Below are 12,637 nucleotides of genomic sequence, written 5' to 3'. Positions count from 1 at the left end.
AGTTCAAGAAGGAAAGTCCTAGCAATAAATTCATCACTGGTGAGTTTTGATATCTTGTGTTACTATTCTTGATTATGTTTATGAAACTTGAATGTTGTTTCAAGATTTCTTATGCAATTTTCTTCGAATTTCAATTAGGTTGGCAAAGGCAGTGGAAAAGAATGGAAAACGATGTATGATGTTGTGAGTAATTTGTGTTTGTTTCATTCGTCTCTTTCACCAAAGAACTAAACCGTGTTTTGAATTTAATATAGATTTGTGATTATGTGTTTTTTTAGGACTAGGCTCCTTTCGTTGGAAGTTGAAAGAGGAGTATGACAGGATGAGCTCTTGAAGATTCTCGTCTTTAGTATATAAACGTTGTGGCTTGACTTCAAAGTGTTCTCACTGTAATCCCTAACTCAGGTACAATTTTGAACCCTAGGCTTTATTGTGTTTCATTTCAGCAATTGTTCTTTTTGTTAATGATTTTTTGTTGGATGTTGGATTATATGAACCCTTGAATTTTAGGCAGAGGCAAATGAATGAGAGTAAATACACATATTCAACTACGATTGGCCTCCCCTATATGCTAAATCTCATGATTTGATACACATTAGATGAAAAATTTAGTGGTAAAGTTGCAAGTTTCTTGATTTTAATATAAGGTAATATTGGTAAGAGTTGCAAGTCATGTGACAGTGTGATTAATTTGCAGTTCTTACATTGTGATTTGTTAATCTTCTAGTTGGTAAAATTATGAGTTTTCTCTTAATTAATTTTTTAACATTCTGTCTTTGAATGATCTTTAATCAACTTGATCGATCCATGGGTGATGAGTCTATTTTGTTCGACCCTCTTGTGTGGGTTCTGCTACGTTTTTAGTCTATTTCTCTCTGGTGTGTTAGTTATTGGGTGCTGTTTGTGTTTCGGCCTAGTTATCTTCCTTTATATGATGTGTCTATGTTACTTCTGTTACTCTATAAGCTGTTTTTATTCATCAGCTGGGATTTTTGTTGAGTTGATTGGTTTTTTTATGTCTCGCTGTCATGATTAGCTAAAATAGCTGTTGTGTTTCTGTCTAGTTTACTTTGATTTGGTTTTATAAATTCATGTATTTGATTTGATGACGGAGAATAGTTACAGCAGAACATTTTTGCCTCATGGAACACATTTGGAATGGTACTAAATGCAAGAAGGTAAGAACAATGGGAGGGTATCAAACAAGAGCTGGTGTCTTGAACAGAATTCTCACGTTTTGGCTTGAGGGAATAGGAACATATACTTGGAACTATACTGCACTATACAATGTAAATTTAGTGGTAGAGTTTCTTATCATTTTAATATGTATGTTTGTTATCATTTTTTATTAATATAGTACATTTTTAATATTTGTTGGCCATAAAAATGTCTTCAATTTATCTAATGTATAAATTTGTTTTTTTTTTTTTTTAAATTAAGTGGTAATTGTGGCGGCTGAAACTGCCGCAATTCGCATATTTTTTTTTTTAAAAACGCGATGATTGTGGCGGGTGAAACTGCCACAATTTGCATAATTTTTTTAACAAAAAAGTGACAATTCTGGCGGTCAAAACTGCCGTTAATTACAAAAATAGAGCCGCCATTATAAACATTGTATATTACGGCGGCTACTATGGCGGACAACGGGAAACTGCCATTTTACTCCTAGTGGCAGGAAAAATTTCGGCAGTTTTTAAGAGCGCCAGTCAAGTGCATAATGGCGGCTAAAACTGCCGCAATATGCAAAATTTAGCCGCCGCTATTCTCGCGTTTTTTTGTAGTGTATATATATATATATATATATATAAACTCCATTATATATACACACACTATTATAAAAGTTACCATACGTCCTCTTGAGCTTAGTTCAGCTGGTTGGTAGAATGCATAAAATATGCAAGGTCCGAGGTTCAAGCCCCGGCCACTACCAAACAATAAAAGCTACCATACACCAGATTGCATATTTCCTACACAACTCACATTTAGGAATCATATTGGAGCTCCTTACTACCTTTGCATATTTATTCTTTCTGTAACATCCCGCTCGTCGGTATTGGGATATTACCAGTCAAACGTGTCAGAGAACGAAAGTTCATGGAAAGTAAGTGTAACGGAGAATGTTTATTAATGACATCAGTCAAGCACGAGTTAAGTATCAGTGTCAGGCTAAACACGATTAAGGCAAAGGGCAAAATGGTAAAAAGCCACGAGGTCTATTTAAGGCCACAAGGGCCAATTATCCTTCATTTTCACTTCTCTTTCTCTCTCTAGGTTTGGAACAAGAGAGTTTTCTCTTCCTTCTATCTAAACCCATCGATCTCTCTCTCTCTCGGCACCAAATCATCTTCCTTGCAAGGGAAATCAAGGTAGTATAAGTTAAAGAGTGGTGATGGTGGTTGTATGCTAGCAAGATCAAAGTATGGATGAAAGTTTGTAGATAATTTCTTATTCTACAAGACATCCAAGGGCTAGGGTTTGAATGGTGTGAAGTGAAATTGGAACTTGGAGCTTGTCATTGCAGAGATTAATCATAGGTGAGTTCTATAGATAGAATTCCACACCCTTGGGTTTATGTATGCTAGTGTGAGAATGTTTTATGTTAAGTTTTTCATGATTTAATCTTAGTACCCAAAGCAATTCTTGTTGATTATATGTTAAAATTGCCATGTAATATATGTTTTAATGTTTATATAAGTTGTTGGAAGTGTTGTGTGCATTGCAGGATCAATATTGGATGAATTTGGGGTAAAAACTCAAAATCTGCACTTCAGCCCCGAAGAAACTCGCCATAAGCCTAAAACTCGCTTATAACGAGTTTCCCCAGAATAGCAACACGCCATAAGAGAGTTGGTTATGCCATCTCCCACTTTTTCTATGACTTGTTGGCCTGTTAAATGGCCGTAGTGCATTCTGAAACCTTTCTTTCAATGATATACAACTGTATAACGCCTAAACAACATCTAATCAATGCACATAACATCAAACGATCCTTGAAATGAAAATCATGGCAAAATTAACATATGCATCAAGAATGGCATAAGCGAGAGTTTAAGCATGAATGTTAGGGTAGCAATGAATTAAGAAAGGGAATGAATCTAGAGCCTCGACATAGTTTGTCGAGAACTAGAATGCTAAGCATGATTCCCATGTATGATAAGACGCGAAGTGTTTAGTGTATTCTCTTCGCACATGAATAAGAATGACTATGCAGGCATGTTAAGCCATGAATAGATAAGCTAATCCCTTCACTATGATGAGAATGTCTATGTAGATAGTTTATCGCTAAACGGGTAGATCACGGACCTGTGATAAACGAGCATGTATGTATAGGTTTAACCCTCCATGTATGTATGATTAAGACTATGATATATGTGTAGTTTACCACAAATAGGATCGCTTAAGGATCTGTGGTAAATGAGTATGTAAGACGTAGGTGTCGTGAGAACGGGATAAGCTCTGTAAGGGGGGCCCGCACTTCATTGAGTGAGTCTGATGTGCCTTAGCTAGGTTTTCATCGGTTATGTATGGGATTGTTCTCGGGGTTACTCCACCCGGGGCTCTTCGTAAAATGAACTTAGATAATATGTTTGTACAACACTAACATCTATGTATGAATGAATATGACTATGTATGTTATGATATGAATGAGTACGACTATGTACGACACAATATGATCATGTTTATGATATGACATTAGACACGTATAAGTTATGGAATAGAGCAAGTTATGAATGTTATATCGATGATGATCTTAGGTTTCCCTAATCGTCCAGTTTAGGATCGTGTCATGAATATGTTATGTTTAGACCTCGATGCGTTTAACGTATCTTGGCATAGCGGTCTTAGGTTCCCTTTAACCGCCATGACACATATGATGTAAGCAAAGACCTATATGACAAGTTAAAATGAACCTACGACGGATCTAGTATGCACGACCGTCTAGGAAAGCATGAGCACACACGTATAATCAACCGTCAGGTTGTATTGTAGACACGTGGTGACCATAGGTTTCCCTTGAGGTTACCTATAGCCTAGGATTAGGTAGAACTCACTGAGACATTATGTCTCATCCCAATCTTTATTTGTTTCAGATAAACAGGTTGGATTGCGAGCTCGTAGCTGAATGGATATTTCAGCAAGTGCACATTCGTACCCGCTGCTGCATGATATGGATTTTCTAGAATGTATTTACTATGTTTTAGACGAGATGTGTTGTAGTGATATTGTATGAACGCGTATTGTTGTATAATATATTCATTCGAATGTATTTATGTCATAAATTTTTAATGTATCCAGTACTAAAGATAACGCTCATGCTAAACTTTCTAGTTACGTTTGTAACGCCTCCGCTTGGTGGGCATATGTAACGCCCGAGCCTGATGAGGCGGGGAGTGGTCCGACTCCTGGCATGCTTCTAGGCAAAACTGAATCACATGGAATGAGAGGGATTCCGAGGCCGTGCATGTATGGGACTGCATGGTTGAAGGAAGGCTTATAAGAATTGTTTGGTACTACCTATATCAACAAGATGCATCTTCTTTTCGGTAGCTCATTCCATAAGAACTTCACAGTTAAGCGTGCTTGACTTGGAGCAATTTTGGGATGGGTGACCTACCGGGAAGTTTCCCGGTAAGCGTGCGAGTGAGGACAAAACACGTTGAAAAGACCCGTGTTGGTTTGTGGGGTCAGTCGGCAATCCTGAAAGCAGTCTGGGGTGTTACAACGTTTAGTATGGGTGTTACACTTTCCTTCAACCAATTCCACAATAGACTCTTAAAAAAATTATTTTTATTTTTTTAATAAACACAACATCGCTTACACCATACGGTACTTGCCTTTAGTCTTGCCTAAGGATATTCAATAATATCTTGGATTCACTAATCTACTAACTCTTCAGGTTTTTGGATTCTCTCCCTCGAAGTGCAAACAATTGTATTTTTGTTATGATTGAGCCTAAATTCAAAAAATTAAGAGGAATGAAGTTTTGTCAAACATCACGATGTTAGAATGGTAAAACTCTCATTGTTTATTTCACTAAGTACTTGGCTTATATGTAGCCAATCTTACAAGCTTGTGTTACAAGTAACACATTATTCAACACTTGATAAACACTCCCTTAAAAAAAGCAAACAAATAAAACAGATGAACAGACAAAACTAATATAGAAGGCATTTAACAGTCCAACTTCTCAATCTCACAAATTCCAAGTCTTGCTCTCAGCTTGCAGAACTCTCTAGCTTTAGAGGCTTAATGAATATATCAGCCATATTTGATTCTCAGAGTTGCAGTGAATTAGTTAAACTTTTCTATCCATTGTAAGGTCCCTTAAGAAATGGTATCTGACATCTATATGTTTGCACCTTCCATGCATGCTGGGATTCTTTGATATCTTAATGGATCTTAGTGCAGTATTCTTGTGTTTGGCCAATATGTTTAAGAACTCTTCTCAGCCATATACCTTGACAAGCATAAGAGGATGCTGTAAAAACTCAGCTTCAGTAGTTGATGGAGTTACAATAGTTTGAGGTGCTCTTCCTGTCATCCAAATGTCCTGCACAATCAAAGTCTGACCATCCGTCTAGTTTACAATTCAATTCACCTTTCTTACACAATATTCCATGATTCAAGGAGCCTTTGAGATATCTAAGAATTCATTTTACTGTAGCAAAGTGAATTTTTGTTGGTCTTTCAATATAACTGGCTATAAGACACACTGAATAAGCTAAATCAGGTCTTGTAGCAAGCAGATACATCAAGCAACCTACCATTTGCTTGAAATTAGTAGCATCAACACTCTTTCCACTTTCATACTTTGTAAGTTTGCTACCAGGAACAATAGGATTGCAAACCATGTTACATTCTTCCATACCAAATCTAGACAAAATCTCTCTTGCATACTTCTGTTGACCAATGAAAATTTCTCTAGCATTTTGAGTTACTTCTGCTCCAAGAAAGTATCTCATTTTTCCAGATCAGTCATATAAAGTTTCTCTTCATAGAACACTTGAAACTTTCAAATAAATCTTCACAATTTTTTGTATATATCAAATCATCCACATATAGACTGACAAACAATATTTTGTCTTCAATGTGCTTCACGAATAGAGTATGCTCATAAGGACATCTTTCAAATCTTTCTCTGCAAAAATAAGCTTCTATCTTACTACACCATGCTCTTGGTGCTTGTCTTATTCCATATAGTTCCTATTTCAGATTGCAAACACCACTACTTTCTCCTCTTTGATATCCCATAGGCTGCTAAACATACACATTTTCCAATAATTCTCCATGTGAGAAGGCACTTTTCATATCTAACTGATACACACTCCAATCTTTGCAGGCTTCCAGAGATTCAATGGTTCTTATGGTATCCCTGTAGAAAAAATTGGACATAGAATTATTATAAGGTAATAAATAACAAGAAATATTAGCATCAAAATAATAGAACACTAAATACAATAGAATAGAGAATAAGTAAACTTATCGATTATTGACTGAGGCGTGCACAAAGCACTGGGCTTAAGAGTATTTCGCCACCCCGGATAGGTTACCCGATGCGATAGGTCTCATAGCTAATACTCCCCAGGATACAACAATCACATCTTGCTAGCACCGCAAGTGAATTAGCAAGGTCTCAGGAACAACTTATTTGGATTGCTCAAGGAAACTTAATATTTTACAATTAGAGATGATAGTGAAATAAGAGAAGAAAGAAGCTATGAATCTGTGTATTCTTTTTCCATCCTCTATCCTCTCACCAACCCACGTATCTATGTATACACAGCATAATTGAAACCGACAAATTAGGAAGTAAATTGAGAGCTTGAAACGGTTTCATAAGCACTAAATTAGGAATAATAAAAACGTGTACAACACTTGGTCAAAATGAAAACTCCTTAATTATAATAATTAACAAAAATAATAATACTTTAAAATAAATTAATTAAATAAAATTCCTACAATCCCATCTTGCAACTATTGCAAAAACTTCATTGTAATATGTGCCATACTGCTGAGAATAGCCTTTAGCTACAAGCCGAACATTATATTTTTTCTTGAGTCCTGATACGTCGACCACCTTACGTGGACAAACACCCCATACCACTCTTAGTTGGCATATTTAACAATTTTTTTTTTTTGCCTAATCCATGTCATACCAAAAAAAAAAATTGGCTTCTTTCCTCTGGTTCATTCAGTCCACTCTCTCTCTCTCTCTCTCTCTCTCTCTGTTCCAGTTTTTCGCCGGCGAGAAGAATTTCGCCTTCAATCACTTTACCTTCTTCAATCAATTCAGTAGGGTGAGAAAGGGGTTATTGATGCTCGCGACTCTCTATCTCTCTTTGTCTCACGTCTCGTTCGCTCTCGCTCTCGACGGCCTTCAAACTCTCTGTTCTTCTCCAATTCTCCGTTTTCGATTCTTGTAAGTTCTATCACCTTCTTCAGCGCTAACTCCTGATTCATATTCCATACATAAGGTTATTAGGGTTATATTTGTGTTTTTGCCTGTGTTTTTCAATTCCATGTGATTGCATGTGTTCAATGTCAATCCAAATTGAGCTTGTTCAATATTTGATGCTGATTGTAAGTGATTACGTTTATTCTTTTGGTTTTGTCAATTTTAAATTTGTGAAAGAACACAATTGATCTAAGGAAATGTTGGAAATGCTAAGGTCAATGTTGACATCCCTGATGCTAAGGTTATATGTTTTAATTATTTGTATATCACAAATTATCCTATGAAAACTATATCATTTTAAGCCAACCTGTCATGTAAAAATTAGATAACCAAAAGAATGAGCAATGCGATTACGCCTGAATAAATCTGGTTACACCTTTGTAAAATTATGGTTATATGCTTCAGTTAATTGGTTAGTAGAATTATCATTTTAAGACTATATAATTTTAAGCAAATCTATCACTAAAATACCAATTGTGATCAACTTTTAAGTTTCATGCACTGTAATTACTTTAATTTGATGTTTGCAGATTAGTAAACTTATAGATGAGTAATTTTAACACAGAAAAAAAAATATGGTTACGCCTTTGTAAATTATAGGGTAATCTTTCTCAATTTTGGTTAGTTTTTGTGAAGCCTGTTAAAGATGAACAATAGTTCACCTCTCACCCATGCTCATTAGTCAAGATTATCTAGTTTTCCCAAATGTATTCCTTTCACATGATTTAGGTGGATAAATAGTAAGAAAGAGATAAAATGTACCTCAAATCTCATTTTTGGATAAAACATGGTTACACCTTTGATAAAACTTGCAGCTTACAAAAGAAGTTGTTTATTGTCAGATGGACGTTAAATGTGGTGAACTAGTGTGCTTCGATGTTCGTTTGGCTTAAAATGTCATTGTTTTTAAACAAGAAGTTACAGTTAGCCATAAATTTGGTCTGTGTGACCACAATTTTTCAGTTGTGTGACCATCATTTTTCCAGATTTTTGAATTTGTTCATCTTTAGGCGTGAAAATCTCGCAGCTTATACAAGAAGTTGTTTATGGTCGGACGGAGGTTAAATGTCGTGAACTTGTGTGCTTCCATGTTCGTTTGGCCTAAAATGTCATTGTTTTTAAACAGAAAGTTACAGTTAACCATAAATTTGGTATGTGTGACCACAATTTGATGTTCTGATTTATATAGTCAATACAATTTTCTAGTATGGCCAACATAGTACAATATTCATACAATTACATATCAATTGTCTGTAAAGAATTATTAGAATTAGTTTGATTGAAATTCTTACGTGAAAAATTTCATGTGTTATAGTAGTGTATTCATTTTTTTTTCCAAATACTTTTCTTGATAGAACAAGGATGTATCTGATGCAATTCAGAAGGTTGCTATTGCCTATGCAATTCAGTGAAATAAGCTAAAAATTTCTGATCATGTTATTTTCTATCAGGTAACTCTACTAACTGCACAGTTTTGTTGTTGGCTTCAAGCTTGAGTTCTAATCTTGATTATCTTCGTTTAACTTAAAATTGCACTTCCTTTGTCATAGGGGGCTTTGGAGGATAAAAGAGCCTGTTTGGGTTTAGTGGAATGCATAAATCATAAGCTATTGCCACCATTTCCTGTTCGGCATGAAAAAACTGGTAATTTTTCTATGAGCTATAACATGAACAATTCCATATTGGTGTTGTATTCATATGAGCTTAAAATTGAATGTCATGCTATATAGTTTTATTATCAGATGATTTTGTTGCACACAACAAATTCACAGTCTTGTTAATGCCAAATGAATTGGACAGTGTCACGTCTCATATACTCCAAGACGTGCAGCACACAAAAACAATACATGATCCTGAGATAAAGGTTTGGCTACCATTAGGCATAAGGACAAAGAAGAAAGGTGGTGGAAAGAAGAAAATTGCGTCTTTATTTTATTTCTCCAGGGAATATTCTATTTTCATACTTGAAGCTTTTCATTGGCCTCGTGGAAGGATAGAAAATGGAGATATGATTTACAAATTGATTATGTATCTTATGGTGATGTCATTTTATTTTGAAAGATAGAAATTAGAGATAAGATTTATATTGTTGGGAGTAATGAAATTGGAGATATTATTACATTTTATCTATTATGTATTTTGAATTGTATATCTAAATTTTAATGAGTATTCTTATAAATTTTAACGAACTTCTACGAGGACCAAGCTACCCAAATTTTAATGAAATTGTAAATTTTTTTATTCTCTTTTAAATTTACCAGGACCATGTTAAACCTATATTATTAATGAAACATAATATGTTGTTAGTTACTAACTTTCTTGAACAATACTATAGTATGGTACTCACTAAGCTTGTAATGTACTATTCCTTCTAATCGCACTATGTATGGTTTTATGGTTCTTAAGATAGATATTGACAGAGTATGGATATGAATATGTTTTGTGTGACCACATTTTTACAAATACGTGACCACTATTTTTTTCATAAATTAGAACTTGTCCGTCTTTAGGCGTGATAAACTCGCCGATTGTAAAACAGGTTATTTATGGTTGGAAATGCTTTTAGTGCAGTGATCAAATGAGATTATGCGTTCGATTCGCCTAAAACGAAATTATTTACATCTGAGAAATATAAACTAGCCAAATATATGGTCTGTATGACCACATTTTTACAAATACGTGACCACTATTTTTTTTCATAAATTAGAATTTGTCTGTCTTTAGGCGTGATAAACTCGCCGATTGTAAAACAGGTTATTTATGGTTGGAAATGCTTTTAGTGCAGTGATCAAATGAGATCATGCGTTCAATTCGCCTAAAACGATATTATTTACACCTGGTAAATATAAACTAGCCAAATATATGGTATGTGTGACCACATTTTTTAATATGCGTGACCACTATTTTTTCAGAAATTAGAACTTGTCCGTCTTTAGGTGTGATAAACTCGCAGATTATAAAATAAGTTATTTATTGTTGGAATTGCTTTTAGTGTAGTGATCAAATTAGATTATGTGTTTGATTCGCATAAAACAATATTACTTATACATGGGAAATATAAACTAGCCAAATATATGTTTTGTGTGACCATATATTTTAAGGTGCGTGACCACTATTTTTTTCAGAAATTAGAACTTGTCCGTCTTTAGGCGTGATAAACTTGCAGATTGTAAAAGAAGTTATTTATCGTTTGAAAGGCTTTTAATGCAGTGATCAAATGAGATCATGCGTTCGATTCGCCTAAAACGAAATTATTTACATCTGAGAAATATAACTAGCCAAATATATGGTCTGTATGACCACATTTTTACAAATATGTGACCACTATTTTTTCATAACCACATAACTACAATTATTTGTGTTCATATATAGTACAACATTGCTACATGAACAATTATTTTTTTACAAGCAAACATGTATTCAATTAAAGATGGTTATGCATATTAGTACAAGCAGCAAAGACTGCGGGTTTAGGGACATATCCCATCGATGAGTTAGAACCAAACCTTTTTCAACTCCCACTAGGCTATGGGCAGCAACAATCTTAGTTCTTTTAATAAAAATAACAGTACAATTGTACATAGTAGATAAAATGTCTATGCAATCTAGAATAATATTTTATATCTCAACCACCCAAATAAGACTTTGGATACATTTCACCGTGATTTCAGACTCAGTTTCAATGAGGAAATGTCCATCTTGATTTGTTGTGAGGATCCATTGGAGACACCACTGAAGGGCTAATGCTTCGGCCAGAGTAGGGAATAGTTGCCTTCATTCTAGTTTTGTTGCAGAAAATTTCAGGACTCCTCTATGGTCTCTAGACTACTATTCTCCATATCATTGTATCATCCTTAAAGCATCCTCCATCCACATTCAAATTCAGATTCATCACACCTGGTGGAGGGGGACACTAAAATTCAGTATCAGTTCTCACTAAAACAGTAGCTATATGTGAAATAGCTATTTGGATAGGATTCAATTGCTGATTTTGGAGCACCATCTAGTTCCTAACCTGCCAAATCTTCCAGAAAGTGATACAAAAAAATTGAGCTGATAGGTGATCTTTTTTATCATCTAACCATACATCCAGACTTTCAACCACAAACGAGTAAGAACATGATGTCCTTAGGTAATTTGATTGACTCTACTAGCATTGTCGAATAGAACTATTATAACTATATATAACCAAAATTTTGAAGAGTATAACCAAAATTGTACAAAGGTGTAACCATATGTTTTCTTGCGTGCAAAATTGGTAGTCTATAAGTTTATCATACTCATAACAGAAAACTAATGCAATTAAGAGTCCAAGAAACATAGAATATATATCTCTTGATATCTTTGTGATAAATTGCCATAGAATGGTATTGTTTTAGCAGGAAAACTACATATAGCTAAATATTTGAAGCGTGTAACCACAATTTTACAAACGCGTCACCGTGTTTCAAAATTGATCGTAAGTTTACCAAATTACGTTTTATCATGGTAGTTAGGGTATGTCGGACCATTAAGCTGCGAGTATTACACGCATATGCACAGTAGGACAAGCAACACACACACACACAGTTTTTTAGCCAATGCGATTCAAAATAAAAAATAGATTATCTTCATCCACAAAGAAAAATGATGTCTTCATGTCTTTATTGTGATTCAATTAGAACTGCATAGGATTTCTACTTTTCTGAACCGACATTATCTCAATTTAACATTCATTTAAATATGCTTAATTAAATAAACAAATCAAAACATGTCTTTGTTAAAACGATAACCATCATAATCAATAAACCTTATTGAGTTTACCAAATAATTAGGAATAATATGAAGCTACTAAGAGACCAACTCAATCTCTAAATTCATTAAACAAAACCTTCTTTATCAGTAAAACTTGTACATAAAACAAACTCAAAAATTGGAGATGTTGGACAGATGTTGACACTAACTCTACGTGATATCATTTAGAGGAACAACCACAATCAAACTACAAAAATTGGAGAAAACTTATATCCATCAGATCATCCACTAACACTTGAACAAAATCTAACAACCTACCAAATTAATCAACATAATCCAAAATTTTATTAATAAAAATCAAAGTTAGCCTTGTTATGCAGTACTAACATATGTCCATCACTACTATTGCTTAACAACCAATAATCCTACCCAAAGTAACACATCAGT

At 34.5% G+C, this 12,637-nt stretch overlaps 3 long non-coding RNA genes across 7 annotated transcripts in view; 2 read left to right on the top strand and 1 right to left on the bottom strand.

The window, feature by feature from the left end:
- The window catches only part of LOC146914606 (uncharacterized), a 2,692-nt gene extending 1,305 nt beyond the window's left edge, over nucleotides 1–1,387 (top strand). For 2 of the 5 annotated variants that reach the window (XR_015014310.1, XR_015014314.1), the window contains 4 exons: nucleotides 1–39; nucleotides 139–183; nucleotides 279–405; nucleotides 1,129–1,387. The exon at nucleotides 1–39 is cut by the window's left edge and continues 20 nt beyond it. This is a non-coding gene — a long non-coding RNA (uncharacterized LOC146914606). Of the gene's footprint in view, nucleotides 40–138; nucleotides 184–278; nucleotides 406–510; nucleotides 674–1,119 lie in introns of those variants that run through there. The other 3 variants (XR_015014311.1, XR_015014312.1, XR_015014313.1) reach the window with 3 other exon arrangements.
- A 7,582-nt stretch (nucleotides 1,388–8,969) lies between these two features.
- On the top strand, nucleotides 8,970–9,575 carry LOC146914605 (uncharacterized). The gene is made up of 2 exons (XR_015016842.1): nucleotides 8,970–9,100; nucleotides 9,257–9,575. It is a non-coding gene; the product is annotated as an uncharacterized LOC146914605 (long non-coding RNA).
- Nucleotides 9,576–10,850: 1,275 nt separating this feature from the next.
- On the bottom strand, nucleotides 10,851–12,179 carry LOC146914604 (uncharacterized). Its single transcript, XR_015014309.1, has 2 exons — nucleotides 11,472–12,179; nucleotides 10,851–11,353 (listed from the first exon to the last, which is right to left on the bottom strand). It is a non-coding gene; the product is annotated as an uncharacterized LOC146914604 (long non-coding RNA).
- Between the last annotated feature and the right edge of the window lie 458 nt (nucleotides 12,180–12,637).

The sequence above is a fragment of the Medicago sativa genome, chromosome 6 (assembly GCF_051527215.1).
Source record: "Medicago sativa cultivar Bolivia chromosome 6, Bolivia_mono, whole genome shotgun sequence".
NCBI classification, from domain to species: domain Eukaryota; kingdom Viridiplantae; phylum Streptophyta; class Magnoliopsida; order Fabales; family Fabaceae; genus Medicago; species Medicago sativa.
Note: the sequence above shows the minus strand (reverse complement) of the source record. Positions and strands in the feature narration are given on the sequence as shown.